Here is an 18,373-nt window from a genome sequence, read left to right on the forward strand (position 1 = left end):
TAGTACATCCAAACCAGATTTACAGCTTTAATTATCTAAGTGCATTAAATTAATTTTCACAAAATAGACAAGTCAATTGGTATCTGAAAAAATGCCCAAGATTAAACATACTTATATTGTAAACAAAGGAAAAATTACATAATGGCAACCAGTCCTCCATGACTATTACACAATCACTGGAGTAGCCATATACATGGCAAAAAAGCATGATGACATATTTCAAGTAAATCATTTGACTTAAAAATATAAATTATTGAGAACTGGTGTTGTCACCAAAAATGGCATAGTAGGGGTAAGAAGATGTGGCTCAACCTGTTGGGCTCCCTTCTATCATGTTGAAGGCTCTGGGTTCACTTCCCAGTGCCTCCTTGTAAAGGCAAGCTGGCCCACACCCATGGAGAGCTGATGCCCCTGCCCATAGAAAGCTGGCACACCAAGATGATGCAGCAAAGGGAGACAAGCAGACACAGAAGAAAGCGCAGTGAATGGACACAGAGAGCAGACGGCAAGCATCAAGGGGGTGGGGATAAATTAATTAATAAAAAAAAGAGGACAAAACTTGCCTTTAAAAAAAAAAGGCATCGTAAGAAAACCTTGAAACTCCTCTGCTAAAGCAATGATCAAGCTAAAACTACAGTCAGAATACCTTTTTCAGAGCTCGAGAATCTAACGAAAACTTAAAACAACCAAAAGAATCCATAATAAAGCAGCAGCTAACTTTCAGTAAGACAGTGTTGTGTCTTTTTAACATACCCACCTATCAACATCATGCCTCAACTCAGCAAAAGTCATGGAGACAGTGGCCCATATTCTGTGGAGGCTTGTTAATGCCACAGGAAGAAATATGGAGGTTGTCTCAAAGAAATGCAGTTGTGTGTTTTGACCTGTGTGGTGGCTCCCTGAGGGAATGCCTCAGGGAGTTGCCTTTGTTTTGCCCACTTTGGACACGTCTCAGAACTGGAACAGCCTCCCAAATCACATTTGTTGAAAGCATATAAGGCAAATACAGTATCCATAGCTGCCTGTGACAAGGCCTAATAGGCAGGGGAAACAGACAGACCAAATGCACTGGAAGAAAGAAAGACTCTGGAAGGGGCATATACATGGGGTAATCAGGGCTTTGAAAAGCTCTGCCATATAGCTAAGGAAGCTGAGACTCATGAAGGTCACTGAGTTATGCTGGAAAAGACCTGAGAAAACACTAAATGCTCACATCTGGATAACCTGTAGGCTCTACCTAAGCAGTATGTGAAGGCTAAGACAGAGTGGTAAACAGTCTGGGTGAAGCATAGGATGGAGTCCTCCAACAAAAAACCAACAAGAAACAAACAGGAGATTTCCCCAACCCCACCCAAATGGGCCCCAAACATGTAAGGAAGGAATAGATACCTCTACAAATATACTGGGGGACATTAATACACCATTATCACCATTAGACAGAACATCTCAACAGAGACTCAATAAAGAAACAAAGACTTTGAATAATAAAGAATCTGGACCTAATAGACAAACACAGAACATTACACCCAAATACAGCAGAATATACATTCCTCTCAAGTGCATATGGACCATTCTCCAACAAAGACCACATTGTAGGCCACAGATAAACTCTCAATGAATTCAGAAAGATTGAAATCCTACAAAATAATTTCTGTGACCACAGTGGAATGAAGCTGAAATTCTGCAAGAGCCAGAGAACCAGATTAGGCAGAAAGATATGGAAGTTAAGGAACATACTCTTAAGAGTGAGTCAAGGAGGACATCTCAAAAGAAATCAGTAACTACCTTGGAACCAATGAAAATGACAACATATCAAAACTTATGTGATGGAGCAAAGCTGTACTGAGAGGGAAATTCATACCCATAAATTTATACATTAAAAGAGAAAAGCAAACTAAAATCAAAGACCTAACTGCTCACATGGAGGAATTAGTAAAAAAAACAACAAACTAACCCAAAAGGAAGGAGAAAGAAAGAAATAACAAAGATCGGAGCAGAATTAAATGAAATAGGAAATAAGAAAGCACTAGAAAAAATAAATAAAACAAAGAACTGGTTCTTTGAGAAGATCAATAAAATTGACAAACGATTGCACAGACTAACAAAGAAAAAAAGAGAGAAGATGTAAATACACATAATAAGAAAGGGGATATCATCACTGACTTCACATAAATAAAGACTATCATAAGAGGATACTTTGAAAACATATGCCAACAAAAAAGGACAACTTAGAGGAAATGGAAAAATTCCTAGAAACACATAAGCAGCCTACATTGATGAAAGGAGAAATTGTTGATCTCAACAAATGAATCACAAGAGATAGAAACAGTCATTAAACACCTCCCAACTAAGAAGTGCCCAGGGGTAGATAGCTTCACAGGTGAATTCTTTTTTTTTTTTAAAGATTTATTATTTATTTATTTATTTGTTTCTCTCCCCTTTCTCTCCCAGTTGTCTGTTCTCTGTGTCTATTCACTGCTTGTTCTTCTTTGCCTGCTTCTGTTGTTGTCAGCGGCACGGAAATCTGTGTTTCTTTTAGCTGTGTCATCTTGTGTCAGCTCTCCGTTTGTGTGGCGCCATTCCTGGGCAGGCTGCACTTTTTTTCACGCTGGGCAGCTCTCCTTATGGGGTGCACACCTTGCGCGTGGGCCTCCCCTACGCGGGGGACACCCCAGTGTGGCACAGCACTCCTTGCGCACATCAGCACTGCGCGTGGGCCAGCTCCACATGGGTCAAGGAGGCCAGGGGTTTGAACCGCAGACCTCCCATGTGGTAGACGGACACCCTAACCACTGGGCCAAGTCCACTTCCCCACAGGTGAATTCTAACAAACATTCTGGAAAGAATTAACACCAATCTTGCTTAAACTCTTTCAAACAAAATCAAAATAAAAGGAACACTGCATACCTCATTCTATGACGCCAACATTACAGTAATACCAAAGCCAAACAAAGACGCCACAAGAAAGGAAAATTACAGACCAATCTCTCTAATGAACCTAGATACTAAAATCCTCAACAAAATACTTGCTAATCATATTCAACAACACATCAAATGAAATATACACCAAGACTAAGTGGGTTTCATCCCTGGGATGCAAGAATGGTTCAACATAAGAAAATAATCAATATAATATACCACATAAACAGATTGAAGGAAAAAAATCACATGATCTTATCTATAAATGCAGAAAAAGCATGACAAAATACAGCAACCTTTCCTGTTAACAACACTGCAAAAGATAGGAATAGAAGGAAACTTTCTGAATATGATAAAGGCTGTATATGAAAAACCCACAGCTAACATCATTACAATGGTCAGATCCTAAAATCTTTCCCTCTAAGATCAGAAACAAGATGAGGATGCCCCCTATCACCCCTCCTATTTAAAATTGTGGTAGAAGTACTCACTCGAGCACTGAGGCAAGCACTAGATATAAAAGGCATTCAAATTGGCAAGGAAGAAGTCAAAATTTCACTATTTGCGGACAACATGATCCTATACAAGAAAGTCCTGAAGAATTTACAACAAAGCTTCTAGAACATATAGATAAGTTCAGTAATTTTGCAAGTTATAAGATTGATGTTCAAAAATCAGTAGCATTGGCGAGAACCAGCAAGATGGCGGCAGAATAAGGAGCTCCTAGAGTCAGCTCTTGCTACAGGGTATTTAGCAAATACCCAGAGCAATTTGGAGCTATCCCAAGCACCTGTTTGGGGGCTCCAGGAGACCAGAAGAGCATCCTGCAACATCCCTGAAGCAGTGGAAGGAGAAGACTGCCCATGTGCAGAGAAGACTCATAAGTAGAGTGCTCCATCCTCCACTAGATGCCAGTGCCCATCCTCCACTAGAGGCACAAGTTGCCTCGGGAGCTGTTCTGTGGCTGGAATTGAAAGCGCCACTTCCCCAAAACAGGGGAGGAAGAGATGGTTGGGCACCAATTTCAGCTACTGAGGAGTAAATCCAGCTAAAGTATAATCCTGAGAACAGCTGAAGGTTGAGCCTGTCCAAGTCAGAAAGAGGCCAGGAGCCACCACCTTTACTCTGCACCTGGCACAAGGGGAAGGAGGGTGGACTGAAAATTCCAGTTCTGGTGGGGACTGGCTTCTTTCCACCCAGATCATATTGCAGGTCTAGCCTAGACCCCAGCACCACCTCCAGCAGGGCAGAGGCTGCAGGGACCTCCACCAGCCTCTCCGGGAAGTTGCCAGCCAGGCCATGGGGGCCGGTGATTGCCCTACTCTGGCTGCATGAGCTCCCCCAGGATGGTTGGCTGCTGATTTCAGCTACTGATTGGTGTACTTGGCTGGCTGAGGTATAGCCCTGGGAATGGTTGGGGTATGAACCAGCCCAGTCAGAAGGAGGCAGGTAGCCGCCATTTTGACTCCACCCCCAGCCTAAGGGGAAGCCAGGCTGACTGAAATTCTCAGTGTTCGCAGGAACCAGTTTCTTTCATGCAGATCAGCCTGCAGCTCTAGTCTAGGCTTCAGCCCTGCCTCTAGTAGGGAGGAGGCTGAGGAACCCTGCACCAGCCCATAGAGGTAACGAAAGGTAACTTTGGCTGGCATAGACTGAAAATCAGAAGTCTACCAAGTGTTCTGCTGGGGAACTATTGTGATTAGTAAGGGAAGAAATTGTAATATTGATGTGGAGAAAGTGGCCATGGTAGCTGCTGATTGTAGGGAGATGGAAGAAGAGATATGATGTAGGTGCATTTTCAGGATTTGGAGTTGTCATGGGTGGTGCTGCAGGGACAGATGCTGGACATTATGTGTCCTGCCATGGCCCACTGGGTGGAATGGGGCAGAGTGTAGACTACAATGTAGGCCACTGTCCATGTGGTGCAGAAGTGCTCCAAAATGCAGTGCAGTGAATGTAACATGATGATGGAAGAGGTTGATGTGGGAGGAGTGCGGGTGGGGGGCGGTATATGGGGACTTCATATTTTTTTAATGTAACAATTTAAAAGAAAATAAAGAAGAAAAAAAGTAAAAAAAAAAAAAAAGAAGAAGTCTACCAGGGCAACTGCGGGCATCTTGGACTCACGTTGCATAGATTGCTACCCACACCTGCAGCTCCATCCCCGCCCCACGCAGGTGAGAAAGGGATGTGAAACTCCATCAGTCTCTCTAGGCAACTACAATCTAGGCCTGCACTTGGATTGTTCCACATAGCTGTGACTCTGTCCCTACCCCTGGCAAAGGAGAAAGTTGAAAGAAGCTTCATTGGTCCCTGGTGCAGTGAGGGCAGCTTGAGCCTCCACAACTTACAGTGCCAAGTACATGCTTGGCTCCTACTGCACAACCAGCAAGGGAGAACGGATAGGAAGCCCTAAACTAAAGAGAAAAACTGTACCCAGAATAAATACTCCACTAAGCCAGATGCAAAGACACCAACAAAAGACTACAATCCACACCAAGAAATAGGAAGCTATGGCCCAGTTAAAGGAACAAGATAAGCCTCCAAATGACATAAAGGAGTTGAGACAACTAATCATAGAAGTTCAAGCAAATCTCCTTAATAAATTCAGTGAGATGGCTAAAGAGATTTAGGATATTAAGAAGACACTGGACGAGCACAAAGAAGAATTTAAAAGCATACATAGAAAAATAGCAGATTTTATGGGAATGAAAGGTGCAATAAATGAAATTTAAAAAACATTAGAATCACATAATAGATTTGAGGAGGCAGAAGAAAGGATTGCTGAGCTTAAAGAAATGGGCCTCTGAAAGTGAACATACAAAAGAACAGATGAGGAAAAGAATGGAAAAAATTGAACAATGTCTCAGAAAATTAAATGACAGCAAAAGGCATATAAACATACATGTCATGTGTGTCCCAGAATGAAAAGAGAAGAGAAAAGGGGCAGAAGGAATATTTGAAGAAATAAAGGTAGAAAATTTCCCAACCCTACTGAAGGACAGAGATATCCATGTCCAAGAAGGACAATGTGCTCCCCTCAGAAAAAATCTGAATAGACCAACTCCAAGACACATACTCATCAGAATATCAAATGACAAAGACAAAGAGAGAATTCTGACAACAGCAAGTGAAAAGCAATACATAATAATATAAGGGATACCCAATAAGATTAAGTGCTGATTTATCACCAGAAACCATGGAGGCATGAAGAAAATGGTCTGATATATTTAAGATACTACAAGAGAAAAACTTCCAGCCAAGAATCTTATATCCAGCAAGACCATCTTTCAAAAATGAGGGTGAAATTAGAATAATCACAGATAAACAGAAACTGAGAGTTTCTAAGCAAGAGACTAGACTTTTAGGAAATACTAATGGGTGTGCTAGAGCCTGAAAAGAAAAGACAGGAGAGAAAAGCCTGGAAGAGAGTCTAGAATGAAGATTATATCAATAAAAGTAACTACAAGTGGCAAAAGAGTGGTGAAAATAAATTAGGACAGATAAAACTCAAATAGTCAGGAATAAACTTAAACAATGATGTAAAGCACTTGTATTCAGAAAACTGCAACTCAATGTTAAAACAAATTTTAAAAGCCCTAAATAAATGGAAGAACATTCCATGCTCTTGGATTGGAAGACTAAATACCATTAAGATGTCAATTTTACTCAAATTGATACACTGATTTAATGCAATCCCAACAAAAATTCCACCAGCATTAAAGAAAAAATTGAAAACATGATCATTAAATTTATTTAGAAGGGTAAGGGGTCCTAAATAGCCAGAAATATCTTTTTTTTAAAAAAAGATTTATTTATTTATTTAATTCCCCCCCTCCCCCGGTTGTCTGTTCTCTGTGTCTATTTGCTACATCTTGTTTCTTTGTCTGCTTCTGTTGTCGTCAGTGGCACGGGAAGTGTGGGCGGTGCCATTCCTGGGCAGGCTGCACTTTCTTTCGTGCTGGGCGGCTCTCCTTATGGGGCGCACTCCTTGCGCGTGGGGCTCTCCTACGTGGGGGACACCCCTGCGTGGCACAGCACTCCTTGCGTGCATCAGCACTGCGCATGAGCCAGCTCCACACCGGTCAAGGAGGTCCAGGGTTTGAACCGTGGACCTCCCATGTGGTAGACGGACGCCTTAACCACTGGGCCAAGTCCGTTTCCCCAGAAATATCATGAAAAGGAAAAATGAACCATCATCTCTAGACTTTAGATCATAATAACTACCAATAGTGGTAAAAACAGCATGGTACTGGCCTTAAGACAGACACAATAGACAAATGGAATCAAATTGATGGTTCAGAAACAGACCCTCACAGGTATGGTCAAGTGATTTTTGACTAGCCTCTCAAACTCACACAGCTTAGGAAGAACAATCCATTCAACAAATGGTGCTGAAAGAATTGGATATCCATGGCTGAAAGAAGGAAAGAGGACCCCTATCTCACACATTATCCAAAAATTAACTCAAAATGGATCATAAAACTTCTAGAAGAAATTATTGCAAAATATCTTCAAGACCTCGTGGTAGCTGGTTCTTAAAGGAGATAAGAGGAGGACTGAGTGGACTACTGATGTTTAATGTATGTAGAAGTTTAAATTAGCTTTACTGTAAAAGTGTGGAAATGTAGAGTGGATGGTAACATACAGTGAGTAACAGCTAGTTTATAAACGGGGATGCGACTGAAAATGGTAGTCTAGTTATGTAAATGCCAACTGACAGAATGCTGGAGAATAATATAGGAACTGGATGGTACAGTAAACCAAGGGGTGGATGAGAATTGTGGTTGATGATACAGATGCAAGAGTGTAATTTGTTAGCTAAACAAATGTATATCACTACTGTATGGTGTTGGGAATGTGGAGAAGCATGGGAAAAATACAGTTGGAGTGACCTATGGACTGTGGTTAGTAGTAATAATATAGTATACTTGCATCTATACCAAAAATGTACTGTGTTGGTACTGAATCAGTATGGAAAATGTGAGCCAAATGTACACTACGGACATGGTAACAATCAAATGATATTATTTTATCTGTAGCAAATGACACACCAAATTGTGGTATGTTGATGGAGGGGTGTTGTTCGGAAATTCTGCAATGTGCATGATTGTTTTATAAGTTTACAACTTCTGTCATAAAAAATATATTTTAAAAATAATAATAGGGTGGGTTGGGGGAAAAACACACCAAATGTAAGATAAGGACTATGATTTATAGTAAGATTTTGACAGTGTTCTTTCATAGTTTGTAACAAACGTCTCATGACAATGCAAGGTGTTGGTGGACGGTTGATGTATGGGACCGTGTATGATGTTATGCATGTTTGCTTTGTAAGTTCACAACTTTTACTATACAGTTAATTGTTTATTTATGTTCATATACAAATGATATAAAGATAATAATAACAGGATTGGTTGGGGGAAAATACTTTGTTTAGTAGTAATATTTTGACAATGTTCTTTAATCATTAGTTAAAAAGGTTTGACAACAATGCAAGTTATTGGTGGTAGGGTGTGTTATGAGAGTCCTGTATGATCCTGTGTATGATTGTTTTGTAAGTTTGCAACTATTATACACTTATTGTTTATGTATGAGTGCATATACTTCAATAAATTTTTAAAAAACAGTAACATTTCTGTAAACCAATAATGAGCAATCTGAGGAGAAGACCAAGAAAGAAATACCATTTACAATAGTAAATATAAAAATCCCTGGGAAACGGACTTTGGCCCAGTGGTTAGGGCGTCCGTCTACCATATGGGAGGTCCGCGGTTCAAACCCCGGGCCTCCTTGACCCATGTGGAGCTGGCCATGCGCAGTGCTGATGCGCGCAAGGAGTGCCGTGCCACGCAAGGGTGTCCCCCGCGTAGGGGAGCCCCACGCGCAAGGAGTGCGCCAGTGAGGAAAGCCGCCCAGCGTGAAAAGAAAGTGCAGCCTGCCCAGGAATGGCGCCGCCCACACTTCCCGTGCCGCTGATGACAACAGAAGCGGACAAAGAAACAAGACGCAGCAAATAGACACCAAGAACAGACAACCAGGGGAGGGGGGGAAATTAAATAAATAAATAAATAAATCTTTAAAAAAAAAAAAATCCAATACCTAGGAATAAATTTAACTAAAGATGTAAAAGACTTATACACAGAAAACTATACAACACTGTTAAAGGAAATCAAAGAAGACTTAAATAAATGGAATACCCTGTTAATGGATAGGAACACTAAATATCACCAAAATGTCTACCCTACCCAAACTGACCTACAGATTTAATGCAATCCCAATAAAAATCAAAACAGCATTTTTTAATGAACTGGAAAAACTATGAAATTTATTTGGAAGGACAAGAGATCCCGAATGGCCAAAGACATACTGAAAAAGAAAAATGAAATCAAAGGAATCATACTACCTGCCTTTAAAACATACTGCAAAGCTATAATGATTAAAATGGCATGGCGTTGGCACAGGGATAGACATACTGACAAACTGAACCAAGCTAAGCTTTCTGATATAGATCCTTGCATATACAGTCCTCTGGTATTCAACAAGACAACCAAGCCCACTAAACTGGGAGAGAATGGCCTCTTCAACAGATGGTGCTTAGAGAACTGGATATCAATATGCAAAGGAATGAGAGAGGATTACCATTTCACACCTTATACAAAAATTAACCCACAATGGATCAAAGATCTAAATATAAGAGCCAAGACCATAAAGACCTTGGAAGACAATGTAGGGAAGCATCTACAGGACACTGTAATAGGAAATGACTTCATGAATTTCACACCCAAAGCATGAGCAGTGAAAGAAAAAATAGATAAGTGGGACCTCAACAAAATTAAAGCCTTTTGTACCTCAAAGGAGTTTATCAAGAAAGTGAAAAGACAGCCTACCCAGTTGCAGAAAATATTTGGTAACTATGTGTCTGATAGGAGCCTAATGCCCAACATATAGAAAGAAATCCTGTGTCTCGAAAACAAAAAGACAAACAACCAATTCAAAAAATGTGCAAGAGATTTCAACAGACACTTCACCAAAGAAGAAATACAAATGGCCAAGAAGCACATGGAAAGATGCTCAACATCACTAGCTATTAGGAAAATGCAAATCAAAACTACAAGGAGATACCATCTTACACACAACAGACTGGTTGCTATTAAAAAAAAAAAAACCAGAGGACTACAGGTGTTGGCGAGGATGTGAAAGAATGGGATCCCTCATCCACTGCTGGTGGAAATGTTGTAAGATCCAGCCATTCTGCAGTACAGTTTGGCAGTTCATCACAAAGCTAGCTATAGATTTGCCATATGACCCAGCAATTCAACTGCTGGGTATATACCCAGAAGAATTGAAAACAAGGGCACAAACTTATATATGCACACCAATGTTCAAGGCAGCATTACTGACTATTGCCAAAAGTTGCATAGAACCCAAATGCCCAACAGCAGATGAATGGATAAACAAAATGTGGTATATACATACAATGGAATACTACTCAGCTGTAAGAAGGAATACAATACTAACACATAAGATAACATGGAAAAATCTTGAGAGTGTCAAGCCAGGCAATGAAGGACAAATACTACATGACCTCTCTGATATGAAGTAAGCAGATCAAGCTCTCTCAGAAAGCTGGAGACTGGACGATAGAATTACAGGAAATTGGGAGTGAGAGGAAGTTTGTGACCTGACGCCTACACCAGAGAAACCTATGATAAAGTGGAGTTGAATAGTTGTGCAGTGAAGGGATAAGACAGTGGCATAGGGATAATATTGGGCTGGGCTTTGCAGGCTCGGGGGGGGGCTAGGGTTGGGAGGATGGGTCAGATGGCCCATGGATTGGAGGGAGGGTTTGGGGGAAGCAGGCGAACATGGGAGATTGTCAGGTACACGGTTGAATATTGAGAAAATATTGAGAAAACTCTTTAGAAAATATGACAAGGAAGGGTTACTTGTGTAAGCTGTTTGACAGGGTGCATCGGGCACAGGGTGCACCTGGGACAGGTTCTAGGGAGTGTGTGAGTGCTCAAGTTGACATAATGTGTTATATCAGTGGGTGGAGATCCATACAATGAGTGGGAAGGTGTTTTACCCCTATCCTGGGGAGGCCGGATGTTCTCAAACAGAGGAGAGGGTGTCTCTCAAAAGCATGGGTGGCCCCCAACTGGGGAGGACAGACTAGTGTGTCAAGCCATCAACATTGCTGCAAGTATCTATGAATCTTGTCCTTCAAGCAGTGAAGCTTGGTTGACACTGTGGGCCCTGAGGGGAAGGGGAGAGAGGAATAGAAAAGATGGAAGAGGGGGTAACTGTGGGGCAATGGGAGTGTTCCACAAGATCATGCAATGATGATATAGGCCATGTTAAATATCACCAAAAATTTATAAAAGTGTATAGTCTAAAATGTAAACCATAATGTAACCAAAAATTTAGAAAAGTGTACAGTCTAAAATATGAACCATAATGTAAACTATAATGCAACCATGGTTAGTAGCTATGATTCAATATCTGTACATTAGCTGTAGCAAATATAAAATCCATATGGAAAAAGATCATTGCTGGGTGTAGCAGTTTGATATGGTTATGAATAACAAAAATAGATATTGGATTATGCTTATAATCTGATCTATACTTGGGCACAATTGAGTTACGATTATGGTGTTGACTCAAGACCCCTTGGTGGGTGGGGACCCACAGATAAAAGGCATGGCAAAGAACAGAGCTGAGGGTTTCTGATGTTGGAGTTTGAATGTTGGAGTTTGATGCTGAAGATTTGAGATGGACCCCTGGCAAGTAAGTTCACAGAGGAAAGAGAAGCCAGCCGCAGGAAGAAAGGAACCTTGAACCCAGAGAAAAGCAAGCCCCAGGAACACAGGAACCCAGAAAGCCTGAACTCTCGCCGACATTGGCAGCCATCTTGCTCCAAATAGACTTTGGTGAGGGAAGTAACTTATGCTTTATGGCCTGGTATCTGTAAACGCCTACCCCAAATAAATATCCTTTATAAAAGCCAACCCATGTCTGATATTTTGCATGAGCAACCCTTTGGCTGACTAATACACTGGGAAAGGGGGAAAAGTGTTTGATACTGGGTAAATAGGAATCCCCTATATTATATATGTGACTTTACTGTGATCAAAAACTATTTTGAAGACAAAATTAAAAAGTTTTAAAATATGATCTAGACACTGAGGAAGGAATGGAAGAGATTTCCTTGCCATGGACACACAGGGCAATACCTATTACAGTGATGAAAGGAAAAACATCAAAAGCAAAGTTTCATGATATTTTCCATTTTTTAATACCCCAATTTATTTTTTACTTCTTTAGTTTTTCTAAATTATTATATATTCTATTCCTAATCTTTAAACCTATTGTTATGATTTCAATTTCCTACTAATTGAATATGGCAATATATTAGGCTCATTTTTTAAGAAGTTTTGAATCACAGAGGGGTTCAACTATGGCAGGGGAGGAGCACGGTTGTGGCGTGTCATTGATGGGGGACACATGGTTGGGAGGGAGTTCTCCAGGGCATGTATATAGGATATACAAATATGTTCAGATATTCACTGGGTATTGTAATAGTAAATAAAGTCACACATGACAACTGAGGGAGTGCTGAGATCCTAGTCGGGGGAGCTCTGTTGCATTCCCCAATGGAACAGCAACAATCCAGCAAGAGCAAGGGCAAAGACCTGTGAAGAAGGATGGTCCAGTGATGGGCCCTTGATCTTGATGACTATGCTTATGAGCCTGTATGCTTCAAATTTCCACTAGAGCTACAGCTGCAGGGTGCCTAAGAGTTACCTCCTGAGAATCTCCACGTTGCTCAAATGTGGCCACTCTTTAAGCCAAACTCAACATATAAACGCACTACCTTCCCTAGCATGGGACATGACTCCCAGGGATGAGCCTCCCTGGCACAGAGGGATTACTGCCAATCACCAGCTGGTGATACCACTAGAAAAAGACCTGGAATAAAAGGGGAAATGGTAAAAACAAATGAGTTTACATGACTAAGAGACTTGAAAATGAGTTGGGAGGTCATGAGAGGGGTCATGCTTCACACGTCTCAGCAGAATCCCAGTGACAGCCAAAGTAGATACAACCCCATGTACTGGTACTTCTGAGGGCTATGGAGACACACAGGTTCTATGATCATGGTAGATGGCTCTGGAGTTCAGTGCCTTAACAGTGGGCCCTACTTAAGAATTTGTGCTCCTGAGTGTGATGAAGTTGGACTCAGGTGTGACCTTTCTACACAAACCTCTTCTATCTGAACTTGTGACTGGCACTGGGGTCAGTGTATGCTCAAGAGACTTGAATCTCTGAACTGCCCATGTGCCAGTTGGGCCCTGAAACTCAGCAGAGATGCAACACATACTCTCCTGTTCATGGGACTTACCCAGGTCACCTAATTGGACAGTGAGGATGGTCAACCACCACACCAGGGAACTGAAAATGGTCTACAACTGCAAGCAGGAGAATCACATCCATCAGTCATGTGATCTCTAAGCCCTCTCTCAAATTAGAGGTGGAGTGGACATTGCCATCCCAGCATCCACGGGATGGAGGAATAAAACATGGATTAGAGTGGACTTACTGGTATTCTACTATAGAACTACTGTGACTCTAGCAATGGAAGAAATTGTATCATTGATGTGGAGACAGTGGCCACAGGAGTTGCTGAGGGTATGGAAAGGGAAGAAGAGGTGTGATATGGAGGCATTTTCAGGACTTGGAGTTGTCCTGAATTCTGTTGCAGGGACAGATGCAGGACATTATATATCCTGCCATAACCCACTGAATGGACTGGGGGAGAGTTTAAACTACAATGCAAACTATATGCAGTGTAGCAGTGCTCCAAAATGTATTCACCAAATGCAGTAAATGTGCCACAATGATGAAAGAGGTTGTTGATGTGGGAGCAGTGGGGGTGGGGTGGGGTATATGGGAACCTCATATTTTTTAATGTAACATATTGTGTGATCTATGTACCATTTCAAAAAAGATAATAAAAAATTTTGCTAAAATAAAATCAGAGAGACAAATGAAATAGCAATGTACTACTGGGGAAGCTTAGATTGAGATGTAAATACTAAGGGGTGCAGTATTTTTTTTTTTTGTCTAGGTTTTTTGCTTATTATTACTATTAATGTTTGTATAATGAAAATAAAATTATTGAATTGATGAATGAACAACTGTGTAATTCTTCCAAATAACGTTGATTATACACATTGCATAGATTATATGCTTTAGTAATATGTATCGATAAAAGTGATAGGTTCACTTTTATTGGGGAGGTTGTTTTCATTTTATTTTGGACCTAGAAAATCATCCAAAAACACTGCACCTCATCTAGAGAGTTTGGGACTGGCATCAAGATTCCTGGGCTGATACAAATAAGGAAAGTAAGCTCACTTCTCTGTAACAAAGGAAAATGACAATTCTTATTCCTCAGCAATTCTTGTCATCCTACTTTTTAAAAAAAGCATGACGCCATGAATACAGCTCTTTGTTTTGTCAGGAATATAGATGGATGGGGACCATTGGGTGGGAGGAACAAGCTAAACTTAGTTAATAATTTTTAAAAAGACTATAAATCTCACAACTTTCCTCTGATGTAGGTATTTTCAAAAAACATTTTCACTTTTACAAGTGAGGAATAGGTACCATGATTTTAAGCAATTTGTATAAAGTTACTAAACAAGTAAATTCTAAATCCTAGATACAGATAAATTGGGCTCTACTCTAAAGAATGGCAAATATCAAGTCACAAGAATTCTAATTTCATCCAAGTTGGGTTGATTCCAAATGACATACTGTGTAGTGTCTCCACTACACTGACTAGTTAAAAATGCAATTCTTTTAAAGCATTTCATCACATATGCATCATAAGAGTCCCAGAAGGAGAAGCAAGAAAGGGGCAGACAAATTATTTGAAGAAATAATGGCCCAAACTTTTCAAGTCTGATGAAAGACATGAATCCACATTCCCAAGATGCTCAACAAACTCCAAGCAGGACACATTACAAGAGATCCACACCTAAACAGACTGCAGACAAATGATCAAAACCAAAATGAAAACGACTTTTGAAAGGAACACTAGAGAAGCTACTCATCATAGGCAAGAGATCCTAAATAAGATTAACTGCTGATTTCTCATCAGAATCCAAGGAAGCCAGAGGAGAGTGGAATTATATATAAAATCCTGAAAGAAAAATGAATCAAACCAAGAACTCTCTATCTAGGAAAACTGTCCTTCAAGAATGAAGCAGATTCTGCAAAGTGGTGGAGAACAAAATGAATATTCAAAAATCGGCATTGTTTCTACACATGGATTTGAGTAATCCAAAAAGGGAATCGAGAAAAAAAATCCATTTACAGTAGCAACCAAAACATAAAATAAATACGAATAAATTTATCAAAGTATATAAAGGACTTATATGCAGAAAACGTTAAGTCATTACTAAAAGAAATTAAAGAAGACCTAAATAAGTGGAAAGATATTTTGTGCTGAAGGACTGGAAACCTTACTATCATTAAGATGTTATTATTATGCAAAGCTATCTGCAGATCTAAAGGACTTTCAATAAAAATTTCAACAGCCTTCTTTACAGAAATGGAAAAGCTAATCATCAGGTTCATATGGAAGAGCAAGGGACACTGAATAATCAAAAACATCTTTGAAAAGAACAAAGTTGGAGGACTCACACTTGCAAATTTCAAACCTTAAAGCTGCAGTAATAAAAAATATATAATACTGGATTAGGACAGACATACACATAAGACCAATGGAACAGAGTTCTAAGGGTAGAAATACACCCACTCATCAATGTCCAATTAATTTTTTAAAAAATATTTATGTATTTATTTATTTATTCCCCTCTTGCTTTTTTTTTTTTTTTCCTGTCTGTTCTCTGTGTCCATTCGCTGTGCATTTTTTCTGTGTCTGCTTATCTCCCTTTGTTGCATCATCTTGCTATGTCAGCTCTCCTGGCCAGCTTGCCTTCAAAAGGAGGCCCTGTAACACCAACCCAGGGCCTCCCACATGGCAGATGGGAGCACAGCTGCTTCCCTCCAGTTAATTTTTGACTAGGGTGCCAAGTCCACGCAAAGGGGAAAGAACACTCTCTTCAACAAATGGTATAGGGAAAACTGGATATCCATATGGCAAAGAATAAATGTGATCAGACAAAACACAATATCTACTGAAAACAGATAACAACCTTGATGTAATAACTAAACCCATAAAACTCTTAGAAGAAAACATAGGGAAATATCTTCAGGACACTGTATTAGGCAAAGGATTCTTATTTTGTATTAGAGAAAACATATGTTTAAAGCAAATCATACATAAAATACAGAGTTCTCTTATACCATCCTATTATTAACACCTTGCATTAGTGTGCTACAGTTCTTACAAAAGAAGAAAGAACATTTTTATACTTGCACTCTTCACTATCATCCTTTGTTTACATTAGGGTTTACTCTGTATTGTACAATTCTATGGTTCCTTTAGAATTTTTATTCTAGTAATATATATACAACTTATTAACTAAACCCTATTAAAACAGCTAAAATATAAAAGTGACAATAGCAAATGCTGGTGTGAATGCAGAGAAACTGAATCTCTTATACACTGCTCGAGGGAATGTAAAATGGTACAGTCACTCTAAAAACTAGTTTGAGCAATTTCTTATAAAACTAAATATATACTTACCATAAAACCCAGCAAGTACACTCGTGCACATCAATCAGTTAGAAGTGAAAACTTATGCCCAAACTAAAGCATCAGTTTGTTCTTTGAAAAGATTTATCAAACTGATAAACATCTAGCTAGGCTAACCAAACATAAAACACAAAAGATACAAATGAGCACTACCAGGAATGGAAGAGGGGTCATCACCCCTGGTTCCACAGACATTAAGAGATAATAAAAAATAAAAACAAAATAAAATTAAAAAAGTAAAAATAAGAGGATACTCAAAGCAGACTAGGAACAACCCTATTGCCAATAATTAGATAACTGAGATGTAATGGGCCCAACTCCTTGAGAGATGCAAACTCTCAAAACACACAAAAACATAGATAATCAGAATAGCCTTATAACCATTAAACTTTTGAACCGATAATTAGTAACATTCCACATTTGGATGTGTCACTGGCATACTCTACCAAACACTGAAGGAGAAATGAAACAAACTCTCCACAATCTCTTTCAGAAAACAAAGCAGAGGGAATATTTCTTGACAAACTCTAAGGCCAACATTATCCTAATACAAAATCAAATAAAGATAGTAAAAGAATGGAAAATTACATACCAATATGTCTCGTGAACATAAAACCAAAACTTTGTCCCATTGACTGGTAAAGTCCAGCTGACTAGGGGCCTCCTGAAAGGAAAATTCATATAACACACTATAGTTCATAAGCCTGTCTTGATCCATCCACATAATCATTATAATTAAAGTGCATTTTGTTGGAAAGTCACACTTGCTCATATGAATAAAAGCCAAACCATATTTGAAAAAGGTACACAATTCGAGGTGTGCCTCCCTCTCATCCAGCCCATTCCCTCAGTTCTACCCCTCCCAGGCACCCACTTGCCAATTGCTTGAATATCACTGCATGAAGAGGCCCAGGTACAAGCATGAGTGTCTACGTCTGATTGTACATCCTATTTTTGTGTGCCTTTTAAAATTTTTTACTTCAATTGTTATTCAGTCAAACTTTTTAAGAGAAATTTCCACAACAGACCTAAGAGCATGACCATATAACATAAAGTCACATCAGGAAACTCAGTGAAAGGGGGTGACATTAAAAGGTAGGACGACGGATATAACCCAGGACTGCTGCAGACAAATGGGAACATGCAGTCACCCTGGAACTAACCACTCTTTGTCACAGCTTTACTGCCATCCAGCCCAGGGAAGCCCATTAACTTACAAATCTGTGATCTGAAGTTCCCCTGGGTCCACCGCACACAAATCCACCACCTCCTACTCCAGCCAAGAGCGTGGGGAGGTTCAGTGGATTAAAGAGTCAGAAACTCAGCAGAGGGGTCAGTCCCCCGTCAGTGCACAGGACTAACACCCTCCACAAACACCCCCAGGCCACAGAGCTCCAGGCGGCCGAGCACCTGAAGAGCGACAACGACCGCCAACAGCTTCCAACGGCCTAAGTCTGCAGCCTGCCCCTAAGCATCATGGGAACCGAGGCAGCTTCTGGCCACACCCCATGTAGGCTCCGCCCCCAACCTGCTGCAGGCGGCCAGTGCCTCTGACAGTGGGGGGCCCCGCCCACTTCCTGGAGGGGAAACCGTTTTCCTCCTGGAAGGGCGGTTCCCTAGCCCCCTCTCTGGTAGCTCGCGGTAAGGCAGGTTGGCTATTTAGGAAGGCTGTGCCCAAGGGTGGCACCGCCCGCCACCCCCCCCACCCCCCCGACATCTGAG

The 18,373-nt window shown here is 40.4% G+C and overlaps 1 long non-coding RNA gene across 1 annotated transcript in view; it reads right to left on the bottom strand.

The window, feature by feature from the left end:
- The window catches only part of LOC131274585 (uncharacterized), a 66,867-nt gene extending 48,756 nt beyond the window's left edge, over nucleotides 1–18,111 (bottom strand). Inside the window, exons 1-2 of the long non-coding RNA XR_009181850.2 lie at nucleotides 17,869–18,111; nucleotides 17,244–17,315 (exon numbers count right to left, since the gene is read on the bottom strand). This is a non-coding gene — a long non-coding RNA (uncharacterized lncRNA). The remainder of the gene's footprint in view (nucleotides 1–17,243; nucleotides 17,316–17,868) is intronic.
- Nucleotides 18,112–18,373: the final 262 nt, after the last annotated feature.

This window comes from Dasypus novemcinctus, chromosome 19, assembly GCF_030445035.2.
Source record: "Dasypus novemcinctus isolate mDasNov1 chromosome 19, mDasNov1.1.hap2, whole genome shotgun sequence".
NCBI lineage: Eukaryota > Metazoa > Chordata > Mammalia > Cingulata > Dasypodidae > Dasypus > Dasypus novemcinctus.